Genomic DNA, 14,153 nt, shown 5'->3' with positions numbered 1-14,153 from the left:
GCCTCATGTTTTGTTTTAAATAAATGGAATTGTGTGTCACTAGTATTCAGCATTCCAGCACTGATGGAGTTAAAAAGTTCCCAGATATATTGCTTTGGACTTTTAAAGGTTCTATTTAAATACATTCAAAACTGACTAATATGTATGCAAATTATTGAGACAAATTTAAACAAACAACTATTCAGCAAGCTCCTCATGGACACTTGGGAAACAAAATGAATGCTAAATCAGGTGCCATATCGAGAGGTTTTAAAACCAGTGAGTAAGTTTAACCTATTAATGTTGGAATAATAAGGGGTTCTGTATGGGACAAATTTAAACAATGAAAATACCCACTATTATGGGGAGGTCCATTTACAATCGAGTTACTGTCCTGGTTCCAACAAAAGCTGCCCAAAATAAGCATACACGACATAACTTGGAAAGGCCCGAAACCTATTTGATTTTAACTGCTTACACGTATACCTCATGACATAATCCTGTCACCCTCACGTGATACAACTGGCAAAGCCTGCAAACATTAATTTACGTCAAACATCAATTAAAGCAATATTGATTCTGTACCTGGGAAATTAACCTGTAACTACTTCTCTCCCATTGTCGTCATCATGCCCAAACGGTTGCTTACACCCTTGGGCATCAGCCCTGATTGTTCTCCTCTGAAATCTTGCCAAGAGTTAACTCTCATCTGACCCCAACATTTGTAGTTATTTGTACCAAGCTAATGGCTAAATTTTAAAAAGCCTCCCCTCCAAAATTCTAGCGTTTCACCCCTACCAAATCTCTGCAGCCTTTTACAACCCGGCAATGCCTTTTTACTCCCAATTCTGGCCTCAGGTTTGAGTCATATAGTGTGGAAACAGGACCTTCGGCCCAACTGCCAACAATGTCCCAGCTACATTAGTCCCACTTGCCTGCTCTTGGTCCATATCCCTCCAAACCTGTCTGACCCATGTACCTGTTTAACTGCTTCTTAAACAATGGGATAGTTCCAGCCTCAACTGCCTCCTCTGGCAGCTGTTCCATGCACCCACCAGCCTTTGTGTGAAAAAGTTACCCCTCGGATTCCTATTAAATCTTTTCCCCTTCACCTTGAACCCATGTCCTCTGTTCCCCAATTAAACACTTTCTCCCCTTTCCTGCTTTAGTGCCTACACCTCAGTAACCTCAGTTCACTTCATCTCAACCAGTGGAGCTAATGACAACCAAGCTCTTTGTGTTATATGTGGAACCATTTCAGTTCTTCATCTCCTTTTCCAATCATATTGGTGCTGCTTCCTACTCTTGTTTGGAAATCAAAGGTTTTATGATCTTTACCAGTTTCAACCCTCTCTCACCTTCACCATATCCATTTCCAGCTCTTCTCTCCTCCATCTCATGAATAAGCTTGCATTACAATAACTTGTACAATAACATTCCCTTTATCCTCATCTCCCATCGCCCCTCCCTCCCGGCTTCAGAGCCATACAGCATGGAAACAGGCCTTTCGGCCCCAACTGGCCCATACCGACCACGCACTGGTACTACTCCATTTCCCCAGTTTCTCAGTCTCTGCAGTTGTTCTTGTGATACAATCTTCAACACCAGTGCTGTTGACATACATCTTCTTAACCATAGGTGACCTTGTTCTCAACTACATCTGCTTCATTCCCTACTTCTGCTAACCAGAGCACAGTGAGGATTCTGAAGAAGGGTCTTGACCAGAATCATCACCCATTCCTTCTCCCCAGAGATGCTGCCTGAACTGCTGAGTTACTCCAGATTTGTTTCGATCTTTAACATTCCCTTTATCCTCATCTCCCATCGCACCAACCTCTGCATTCAACAGATCTGGGCAATTTCTGATAACTTCGACCAAACACATCGTCTCCCATTTCAGCATTCAAAAGGAACTTCCTTTCCATGGCACCCTGCTCCATTCCTTCAGTTCCATTAATACCTTTCACCCTTCTTCTTGCACCTTCCCATGCAACCGCCTTGCCGTGAAAGGCCACAGACAGTCCTCCCTTGTAAAGCAACAACTCGCTTGCACTTCTAACTTAGCATACAGCATTTGTTGCTCACGTGTGGCTGTCTATGTGAGAGAAACCCAAAGCAGATTTGGTGACTGCTTTGCAGAACATTGTCATTCAGTCTCCAGGATAAAGAATAGCCCACCATCTTCTCTTTACAGCCTCCATCACTCAATAAAAAACTGATATGTCCATCCTTTCCTGTACCTCATATGTTGTGAATGTTTTCCTCCCTCCCCTTTTCTAATAATTCAGATTTTCATTGTTCCAATGTACATGACAATAAAATACTCAACTCTTATCAAAACCAAACCCAACACCCCCAGATAGAGTGTTCAAAAAGGAACTGCAGATGCTCGAATATCAAAAGTACACCAAATTGCTGGGGAAACTCAGCGGGTGCAGCAGCATCTATGGAGCGAAGGAAATAGGCGACGTTTCGGGCCGAAACAGAGCTTTTGTTATTCTCCAGCATCACCACAATCTTTCAGCTGGTATCACCACCACGTATAAATTTGATATTCTTTGGATTCGATCTACCACAAACTTCCCTTTTGCTCTCTTCACACTTCCCCACACTTTCTGTAACTTTAAACTTGTTTTACCCCTTAGTTCTGGTGAAGGGTGACCAACCTGAAACATCAACGCCAACCATGCAGCCCGAACTGAAAGAATCCCGAGCATACTGCATTTATTTCAGTACCAAATGTCAGCCATGGTTCAGTAGTTAGCACTCTCCCCTTTGAGTCGTGAGGTCTCATATCAAAGTCTGACTACAGACTTCTCAAGAACAGATATCCAGGTGATATTGAAGTGCAGTACCAAGGCTTTCTTTTTGGTGAGATTTTATACCTCACCTTCCACAGCTCCCAACTGAGAATTTCTCAGACTAGAAACATAAAATCACTTCTTGTTTTGCTGAACTTAATTATGCAAAACTCATGACTAATGTGTACCAATTATTATCTGGTGTTAGCATGCACTATGTCGCAATTGGGATGGGATCGGGAATAGTTCTATAAAAAAAACAAACATCTAGTTTAAAAGAAACAAGTCTTATTGAAAACCCAATGATTGTTGGACTCTCAACTCCATTAGAAATATTATAATTTTTCCCATCGCAAACAAGGTTAGTGCCCACCCCTAAATGCTCAAGGTTGTGATGCTGCTGACCTTCTCAAACCAATGCAGGTCCTCTGGTGGAGGCATACTGGTAGGCGTTGGGAATGAAGCCAGTAGATTTGTAAATGGCAATGATGAAGGAATGGCGACTTCCATACAAGGAGGGGAAGATGTACGCGGTGGTGATCCCTCTCACCTACCGCTTGTCTTTCCAGTTGGCAGAGGTCATGGGTTTGGTAGGAAATATTCATGTTCACATTCATAGTTATAGGCAAGCAGCAACGTATTATTGTTTTATTATGATAACATATCTTTACCAGCTTATTTGGCCAGTAAGTACAGCCGTATGTGAAGTGGCAATTTGTAAGTCACCTCTATGTCTGTTTCATAACACTTACAAGTTCCAATCTATTAATAAGATATCTGTCCCTACCCAGTCAAAATAAAGGTCAAACCACCTGATCTAAAGAGTTTGGATCATGAAAACTGCAGAATTATGCAAGTAAGAATTCATTTCAAAGTCATATTTAAAAAAAAGGTAAAGAGCTCTGAGCATGAAAGTTGCACACTAGCATCACTCCGTAAGCACACAAAGATCATGCCTACTTTATTTTTTCAACACCACTGCAACTAGTTAATGCCATGCACTAAACGATTAATCTGGCTTGCATGTGTTTAGGCAAAAACAATCTGGAAAAAAAAAAGAGCCTCTACTTCCTAAATTAAAAATTTACATCTATTTCAAAACAGTGAACTGGGATCAAAAGGCAGATTTAAAAAAAAATGTAAATGAATTAGATTAAAAAAAAATTAAAACATAAGACTATTATATTGTACAAGCCACAATAAACTCAATTTATACTATGACGACTGGAATAAGTTGATGAAAACAGAAACCTTTTATTTAGATATAAACAAGTGCATTTATATGCAGCAAATGTATCAATTTCTTCCTTCTCATATCTCTTCAAGCCCCTGCTCCCTTCTTCAAACAATGATCCTTCCTCCTTCACCTGTCCTTGTCTACCTGCATGACCCATCAACTGAAATAAACAGAGACTTGTATCATGTAAAAAAAACTGAGGTCCGAAAAACAGAATTTAAAGCAAAACCTAATCCACGGCTCGTGCCAAAAACAAATTCATGTCATGAAGCTTTTACATTCCCTGAAAAGACATGTGATAGTCACTAACATTGAGGCAGGTTTTGTGAGTAGAATTTAAAACAGAACCACTCACCAACAGGATACCCTCAATCAACTACTGTTAGAGAGTTTGTCACACCATAAAACAAGGATTCTTCTGCAGAAAGTGCAGTTTATAAGACCCTGGAAACAATTTCATCAATTCATTTTGTTTTCCAGAAACCAATGGACAAACACTTAACAATTCCTAGAATCAGATTAGTTTATTGTCGTATATGGAGAGTGCAATGAAATTCCTTGTTCACATGAAGGTCAGAGTAAACAGTGTATGCAATAATGTAATAAATATAATAAATGCCAAACAGCAGAATGGCACAAGATTGTAGTACATAATCCATTTAATGCAAATGAATATTAAAGTACAATAGCAGAATAACTAAATCTCAACAATTGTTTTAAAGTAACGCACTGTTCCATACATCACTATAAGGAAACACTGTCGTGACCTGACATAGAGCAAACACTTGGTCTATAACCATGCATGGCACAAATCTATAGATACATCCAACACGACTCATTCCTCTTCTTACATACATTGTCCTTCTACACATTCTTCCCCTCTACACCCCCCAAACTCCCCAACAGCACCCGCATCGCACGCATCGTCCCTCCATCCACACACACCAACACCTATTCCCTCATCTACCCTTCCGTCCATGCCTCCTTCACTCATACACACCATCGCACCTCCCTCCACGTCCACCTGTCCAGTCCACCTTCACTCCTCGTTCACCTGTCCCCTCCATCCACCTCTCTTCTCCACAGTCCCTCAATCTTCCCTCTCCACACTCTGCCTCCATTAACCTCCCCACTCTTCTCCATAACGCTCTGCATCTCCTAGCCCCTTTCCATCCACTCACGCCACTGTCCACGCCTTCTCTTCTTCACCTGTCCGCTTTAGCGCTCAGTGCCCACCTGCTCCAGGTGAGCGCCGCTTCACCCCGGCCAGCCCCGTTCTTGCTCTCTTTCCAGCGCTAATCCCACTCTCCGAGCATGTGATGAGCCGGGCCTGTGTGCACCGCCCCCTCTCTCTCACACACACACACACAGCTATTGTTGTGTGGACCAATCTTCCACCCCCTTCCTCCACTCAGACAGCCAGTGCACAGAAAGAGCCCAGCCCTCCACCTGCTGCACCGCTGATAAGGTGGAAAATAAACATATTTCAACACAGATAACCCTCAGCCGAGCGCAGATCTAGCAGCAGCAGCGCTGTAGACTGTATCAGCTGCCCCGCCGACTGTATCAGCTGCCCCGCCGGGCGCTCCGTTTATGGGGGCTACGTACACCGCTGAATGAGGCTTCCCCCATGTATACATCTTCACATTGCGACACCATCCTCCCGCCTTCGTTGTACACATTATTCATTTAGCAGGGAGATTTCGTTTGTAGGTATCTATTTTTCTAATTTTCTGGACCAGACCCCGATTTTTGCAGTAAATTAATCCACCATTCCCCGTTTTGTACGCTGAATGACGAAGATGAACTCTCATCATATTATACACACCACGTCTCTGTTATCTCCCCCTCCCTCCCTCCCTCCCTCCATAAAACGTGGCGAAATGACCAAGGTTTATCAAGTAAAACTGACATAAAATTCACAGCCCATTCAACCACAGCTAGAGCTCAATTTCCTTCATGGAGCTTGCATTTAAAAAAAAAAATAGGTCACAACTCACGGTTCTTGCTGCAAGGTCTGTTTCACTTCTCCGGAATGTTTTGATTTCCCTCGCAAGGCTGAATACTGACTTTCAACTGAAAGAAGAATTCGTGTGCACACAGCTTCCTACAGAAGTAAGTTCCTTTCAGCTGTGAACTGGACAGTCCTTGGCGCCGCAGTACGGGAATGAAAGTTACAAATTCTGCTGCACTGTGTTCCCTCTGGTGGCCGGTTTGAAAATGCAAAACTGCAGATTACCTAAACCGGATAATTATACAACATAGGGGAGAGAGGGAGGGGGGTAGTACCATTTGGTTTATCGAAAGACCCATTCAATTAGTTGTTTCCCCTTCCAATTCCTTTTTAACCATCCTTTGAAAATGTTGATAGGATCAGCTTCCCTTTTAATGAAAGGTAAACCTTTATTGCACTCCCTCGGTCACAGGTGTAACCTACCTTGATCAGGGACATCACATCTGTGCACAATAGCCTAGTGCACTCTCAACAAGGCCCTGTATATTTGCAGGGTGCCAAACGCACCCTTGTGCTCCAATTTTCTTGCAATGAAAGGCAACATATACTGTTTGCCTTCCCAATTGCCTGCTGTTACCTGTATGTTAACTTTCAGTGATTCATATAGGATGCTGAGGGATTGAAAGGTGATGGTGTTCAAAGTGGATCTGGTCCCTCTGAACACCATCATACAATCCCTCAGCTTTCGGAAAATACTTCAGCTTTCTAAATTTTTCCTACCAAAGAAGCCAACTTCATGTTTTCATCATTATATTCCATCTGCCATGTCATAATCACTAAGCTTGTCAACATAACCTTGAAGTCTCTACATTCTTCTCATTACTTGCACTCCCACCTCCCAGACCATTGACGTAGACTGAGAAACATTGGCATCTCAACACCTGTCCTTGTGGCACTTCATTAACCACAACCTGCATTCAGAAATTGACATCTACAAATTTGCTGATGACGCAACTGTGTCATGGGTGGTGATGAGTTGGCATAAGGGAGAGAGATAGAACACCTGGTTGAGTGGTGCTACAACACCAACCTCTTGCTCAATGACAACAAAACCAATACATTAATCAATTACTTTTTTTAAAAGTCTGAAGAAGGGGTTCGGCCCAAAACGTTGCCTATTTCCTTCGTTCCTTAGATGCTGCCTCACCCGCTGAGTTTCTCCAGCACTTTTGTCTACTTTCTAAAAAGGAGAAGTTAGGAAACCACATGGCAGTTTTCATTAGTGGGTTGTCTGTAGTGAGAGTTAGCAAGTTCACATTCCTCGGGTGTGATGACCTGTCTTGGGTCCAATACATAGAGGTAATTCTAATAAACTGGAAGGGAGAAAAGGCCAAAATGCCAGAAAGGCCTGAGCCGGCAACAGATGAGCTCAGAAAGTGTTGAGCCCATAAATCTCAGTCACATGTATACTTCTAGCAATGACTAGGTTTTGCCCTTTCCCCACCTTTTTTTCAGCTTTCTTCCCACTACTACAGTCAATCTTAAGAAGGGTCTCAATGTGTAAGAAAGAACTGCAGATGCTGGTTTAAATCGAAGATAGACATAAAATGCTGGAGTAACTCAGCGGGACAGCCAGCATCTCTGGAGAGAAGGAATGGGTGACATTTTTGGTTGAGACCCTTCTTCAGACTGACTTCAGGGGAGTGGGCAGTACAGAGATAAAATGTAGTCGGAGACAGTAAGACTGGTCAGAAAGATGGAGAGAAAGAGGGAAAGCAAGGGCTACTACTTCTTCTTCTTGCGTGTGGCGTGCACAGCCTAAAGTTGTCGGACAACTTGTTCTATTTGATCTTATTTGATTGTGCACACCGGGTTGATTGCATTTGTCAAAACAGGGCGGACCATGTGAAGGTTGCAATCTCCCACCCCCAAGGGCTACTTGAAGTTAGAGAAGTCAATGTTCATACAGCTGGGGTGGAAGCTACCCAAGTGAAATATGAGATGCTGTTCTTTCAATTAGCGCTGGGCCTCACTCTGATGATGGAGGAGGCCCAGACACAAAGGTCAGTGTGGGAATGGGAGGGGGAGTTAAAGTGTTCAGCAACTGGGAGGTCAGATAGGTTTAGGCGGACTCAGCGGAGGTATTCAGCGAAATGATCGCCGAGTCTGCGCTTGGTCTTGCCAATATACAGGAGTCCACACCTGGAACAGCAGATACAGTAGATGAGGTTGGAGGAGTTACAAGTGAACCCCTACCTTAACCTGAAATATCGCCTGTCCATTCCTTCCACAGATGCTACCTGACCCATTAAATTACTCCAGTATTTTGTGTTTCACTCAAGAATCCAGCTTCTGCAGTTCTGTGTGTCCCAATTCATCAATCTTGTTATGAGTGGTGTCTGCCCTCAGATTAGTGCTTTTCAGTTAGTCCTTTTCCTCCTTCCTTTCTTTAAACCCTAGCAATATTTCTTCTCCATTAATTAGATATTCCATTCCTTTGTGAAAGCTGCTATTAAATCTGTTTGTCCCTCTATATCAACAGTACATGCTAGTTTTGATTGATTCATTCCACAGAAGTCTTGGTCCCCTAATTCCTTTTTCAGTCAGCATAAACATGAGAGATTTGGTTATTGATCCGTCAACTATTGGAAATTAATCTTTATTTATTCTATCTAAAAAAATAGGAATAAAAAAAAATATTTATTAACACAAAATATGGATTTCAATGGTATTTTATTATTTATTTGTAAATGGCACAATATAATATCAGGAGCTATTGTGAATGATTTAGATGTTCTAACGTGAAATATTGTCTGTCCATTTCCCTCCACAGATGCTGCCTGACACATCAAATTTCTCCAGGAGTTTGTTTTTTTGCTCCAGATTCCAACATCTGCAGTCTTTTGCCAGTTTGCATCAGAAAGTCAGCAACCAATTGTTATAGAATTGAAACAAATTCTAGATGATATGGCTGAATAGCTATCCACCTGCAAGAAGCTCGGCCTGAAGTACAGACGCTACTCCGAAGTGGTGCAATTGGCAGAATCTTGCACTGGGAGATGGGCATGAGTGGGGGTGTGATGGAGGCATCTCATCTGGTTACATGAATGCTTTAATGAAGGGAACATTATGGCAGGATGAGTGAGTGTAAGTGGATTTTACCGCAATTCATTCTTGTCTAAATCTTACCCAATTGTTGGCATTGGTTATAATGTGTCTACTCCAACTACTCACATTTGGAAGAGAATGGGGTAATTAGGAACAGCCAGCATGACTTTGTTCGGGGCAGGTCTTGTCCTATAAACTTGATTATATTTCTTGAGTGATTGATGAGGGTAGAGCAGTGGATGTTGTCCACATGGACTTTGATGGTGTTTGATGACATTTCTCATGGTAGGCCGATCCACAAGATTAAGTTGTGTGGGGTTCACGGTGGCTTAATAGTTTGTATGCAGAAGCTGCTTACCCAGAGAAGGAAGAGGTTAGTTGTGGAAAGGTATTATTCTGGTTGGAGGTCTATGACCAATGGTTCTGCAGGAATCAGTACTGGATCTTCTGTTGTTTTTGATGTGTGTGTGTGTGTGTTATATACATACACTCATATATATACATATATATAATTTGGATTAAAATTTGATGGGTTGATTAGTAACAAAAAAACTGGTGTAATTGAGGACAGTGGTGAAAGCTGTCAAAGGGATAACAGGATATAGATCACTTACAGATATTGGTGGAGAAATGGTTTTAGTTCAATCCAGCGAAGTGTGAGCTGTTGAAATTGGAAGGTCAAATGTAAGGTATATATAGTTCATGTCAGGAGTCTTAACTGCATTGATCTACAGACAAATCTTACAGTTCCTGAAAGTAGCAACGCATGTAGATAGAGTGGTAAAGAAGGCATGTGATATGCTTGCCTTCATTGGTCAGGGCATTGAGTGTAAGAATTAAGAAGTCCTGTTGCAGTTTTATAAAATGTTGGTTAGGCTGCATTTGGAAGATTGTGTGCAGTTCTGGATGCCCTATTACTGGAAGGATGTGGAGGTGCAGGAGAGGCTGCAGAAGAGGTTTACCAGGATGCTGTTTGGATTAGAAGTTATTAGCCATAAGGAGGCATTGGACAATCTTGGATTGTTATCCCAGGAGTGTCAGAGACCTGATCAAATTATGAGAGGCCTAGATAGGGTGGATAGTAAGAACCTTTTACCCAAGGTGGAGATTTTTAAATACTAGAGGGCATAGCTTTAAAGTTGGAGGGATAAAGTTTAAAGGGGATACACGGGGCAGTTTTTTTTTACACAGAGAATGGTAGGTGCCATTAATACACTGGTGTGGTGGTGGTGTAAGCAGATACCACTTTGGGATTTAAGAGGCTTATACATGGGCACACGAATATGCAGGAAATGATGGGGTATGGATCACATGCAGGCTGAGGAGATTAGTTTACTTTGGTATCACACTCAGCACAGACTTTGTGAGCTGGAGGACCTATTCCTGTGCTGTCCTGTTCTATGTCCTATTTGTACTATGCCTATATAAGAAGTGGAGAAATGTGGGATCTCAACTCCCCACTGCTTATCTCCATTAAGCTGATAATTGTGTTGGAAAACACTAAAAGCTTCTATTTGTTTATTTTTTTCTCACAGTTCCAGACTGCAGATGATTAGGGCATGTATTTAGAGATATGAGCTAGCCTATGGTTTGTACAAATGATATTCTAAACCGGATAATGATGTGGATGCAGACTGATATCTGCTTTTCACTCTCCCTCTTTCAAGGACTGTCATCAAACGTTGCCATGGCTGCTTTGTGACTGGTTTTCACAAAGTGGTTTACTTGAGTAGTAATGGAAGAAAGTAGACTAGAATATTACAGCTGAAATATTTGCATGGTTGGTAAAGAAATGTAGGAATCTGCAATCTTGACTGAGAATAATTTAGTTTAGTTTAATTTAGATACAGTGTGGAAACAGGCCCTTCGGCACATCGAGGCCCTTCGGCACAACGATCACCCCTTACACTAGCACTATCATTTGCACTAGGGACAATTTACAAAAAGCAAATAACCTACAAACCTGCACACCTTTGGGATGCGAGAGGAAACCGGTGCACCCAGAGAAAGCCCAAGTGGTCACAGGGAGAGCGTTCAAACTCTGTGCAAACAGCACCCATGGTCAGGATCGAACCTGGAACTCTGGCGCTGTAATGCCCCTGTCCCACTTAGGAAACCTGAACGGAAACCTCTGGAGACTTTGCGCCCCACCCAAGGTTTCCGTGCGGTTCCCGGAGGTTCACGGAGGTTTTTGTCAGTCTCCCTACCTGCTTCCACTACCTGCAAGCTCCGGCAACCACCTGCAACCTCTGGGAACTGCACGGAAACCTTGGGTGGGGCGCAAAGTCTCCAGAGGTTTCCGTTCAGGTTTCCTAAGTGGGACAGGGGCATAAGGCAGTAAGTCTACCGTTGCGCCACCCTGTCGCCTACCTGTCTGAAGTGCTGAGGCCAGAGCACAGTGATCATTTAGAGGGAACATTGGTTTTATAAATATCTTTCCCAGCAGCTCCAGAGGTGCAAAATGTCCAATGGGCTCAAGATAACCTGAGTTGATCATCTTTGCAAGTAATTATTGAAAATTTACTGGAAGTACAAAAAAAGACCGAGGTAATGGCATCTGCTGTGAGAGGAGACAAAGGATGAATGGAATTCCCTACAGCACAAAGAAGATTGATGGGGGGACCCAACAAGGGTCTTTAAAGTTATGCAATCGTCTGATGGGCTATACATTCCTGTTTTGACTGAGATTAAAACTAGGGATCGTAATTATATGAGTCACTAAAAGTTGAATAGGGAATTGAGGAGACATTTATTTACCTTGAAAGTAGTAGGAATGTGGTTGCTCCTGATGTTACCTCTTATGCTGTTGTGACATGGAGCTCGATCACCAAACGTACACACTGCAGGAAGGCAAATGTAAAAGTATATAATAAATGGCAAGATCCTTGGCAACATTGATTTAAGGAGAGAATTTGAGTTTCATTGCTCCCTGTAAGTGGCAACGCAAGTGGATAGGGATGATAAATAAACAATATGGCATGCTTGCCTTAATCGGCCGGGCGTTTTGGTCCCCTAATTTGAGGAAGGACATTCTTGTTATTGAGGGAGTGCAGCGTAGGTTTACAAGGTTAATTCCCGGGATGGCGGGGCTGTCAAATGCTGAGAGAATGGAGCGGCTGGGGTTGTATACTCTGGAGTTTAGAAGGATGAGATGGGATCTTATACATATCGGAAGTGGCGGCGCTGCCTTGCAGCTGTGCCTGCAGTCCGTTTGTCTTTTCTTTTCTTGGTTTCTTTTGTCCCATTGTTACAGTTTATTTCAGTTTATTTTAGTTGTGTATGTGTGGGGGGGGGTGGGAGAAACATGTTTTTGACTCTTCCTACGGGGGGGATGCGACCTTTCTTGTCGTATCCCCCGTCTCCGTTTGCGCTGAGGCCTATCGCGGAGCTGGCGGCCTCCAACTGGGACCGACCTCGAGGCTCCGGAGGCAGAGCCAGGACTTACCAACGCGAGGCTGGCCGACTTCGGGGCCGTGGTGGCGTTGCGACCCGACTTCCGACCCGACTTCGGAGCCTCGGAGGCTCGGCCGCGGGCCAGTGGACGACATTGTCGGGAGCTCGCAGGTCACAGGTTGGTGACCTGTTTTTCCGGGGCTCCCGCAACAACAGCTTCGACCGCTGGACTGGAGGGCAGCAGCTTCGTACGCCCCGGGCCGCGGAGTTTGAACCGGCCTGTTTGTGGAGCTCGGATTCAGTCGCGGGACTTGCTTACCATCACCCGGCGGGGTCACAACATCGGAGGCCTGGATCGCCTCAGCGCAGAGGGAGAGCAAGGAGGGAAGAGAAAAGGACTTTGGGACTTTGGGACTTTTTGCCTTCCATCACAGTGAGGAGGTGCCTGGTGGATTCACTGTGGCGGATGTTAAACTGTGTTGAGTGTGTGTTTTGTTATTCATTCTATGTTATGACTGCAGGCTAAACCATTTCGTTGCACTGAAAAGTGCAATGACAATAAAATTGAAACTGAATCTGAATCTGAATCTTATTGAAACATATAAGAATATTAAGGGTTTGGACATGCAAGAGGCAGGAAACATGTTGCCGATGTTGGGGGAATCCAGAACCAGGGGACACAGTTTAAGAATAAGGGGTAAGCCATTTAGAACAGAGATGAGGAAACACTCCGAGTTGTGAGTCTGTGGAATCCTCTGCCTCAGAGGGCAGTGGAGGCCAATTCTCTAGATACTTTCAAGAGAGAGCTAGATAAGGCTCTTAAAGATAGCGGAGTCAGGGAATATGGGGAGAAGGCAGGAACGGGGTACTGATTGAGGATGATCAGCCATGATCACATTGAATGGTGGTGCTGCCTCGAAGGGGCGAATGGCCTACTCCTGCACCTATTGTCTATTGTCTATTGAGTGTTGAGTAAAAAGATTGGCAAGTCAAGTTATAGCTGTATAAAACTTTGGTTGGACCATATTTGGAGTACAGTTCTGGTTGCTACATTACAAGAAAGATGTGGAGAGGCTGCAGATGAGGTTCACGAGAATGTTGCCTGAATTTGAGAGTATTGGTTAGAAGGAGAGGTTAGATAAATCTGGGGTACACAAAATTGCTGGAGGAACTCAGCGGGTGCAGCAGCATCTATGGAGCGAAGGAAATAGGCGACGTTTCGGGCCGAAACCCTTCTTCAGACTCAAAATCTGGATTTTTTTTTTGGAGCGTTGGAGGCTGAGAGATGATCTGATCGAAGTGTGTAAAATGTTGAGAGACTTAAATAATGTAGACTTCCGGAAAACCTTTCCTTGGGAGAAAATGTAAAATGTTAGAGGGCATACTGTAACTTTAAGTGAGGGAGAGAAATTTTAAAGGAGATTTATGAGGCAAGTTTTGGGATGCTATTTGGAGTGTGGGAGGAAATTGGAGCAGCCAGAGAAATCACACGCAGTCACAGGACGAACGCACAAACCCCATACTGACAGCACCTGTGGTCAGGATTGAACCTGGCTCTTTGGTGCTGTAAGGCAGTAGCTCTACCACTGTGCCACAACAATGTGGTAACAATCATTGTGCATTTATATAGATGGAATCATCATTGCAATTCTGGGACTAGCTCCTTGGCCACATGGAGGAG

The 14,153-nt window shown here is 43.4% G+C and overlaps 1 protein-coding gene across 5 annotated transcripts in view; it reads right to left on the bottom strand.

The window, feature by feature from the left end:
- pip5k1b (phosphatidylinositol-4-phosphate 5-kinase type 1 beta) overlaps window positions 1-6,185 on the bottom strand; it is a 150,224-nt gene extending 144,039 nt beyond the window's left edge. For 2 of the 5 annotated variants that reach the window (XM_033018089.1, XM_033018088.1), the window contains exon 1: window positions 6,018-6,185. The gene's annotated coding sequence lies outside the window, so the exon portion shown is untranslated. Of the gene's footprint in view, window positions 1-5,226; window positions 5,355-6,017 lie in introns of those variants that run through there. The other 3 variants (XM_033018091.1, XM_033018092.1, XM_033018090.1) reach the window with 3 other exon arrangements.
- Window positions 6,186-14,153: the final 7,968 nt, after the last annotated feature.

The sequence above is a fragment of the Amblyraja radiata genome, chromosome 3 (genome assembly GCF_010909765.2).
Source record: "Amblyraja radiata isolate CabotCenter1 chromosome 3, sAmbRad1.1.pri, whole genome shotgun sequence".
Classification (NCBI taxonomy): Eukaryota; Metazoa; Chordata; class Chondrichthyes; order Rajiformes; family Rajidae; genus Amblyraja; species Amblyraja radiata.
Note: the sequence above shows the minus strand (reverse complement) of the source record. Positions and strands in the feature narration are given on the sequence as shown.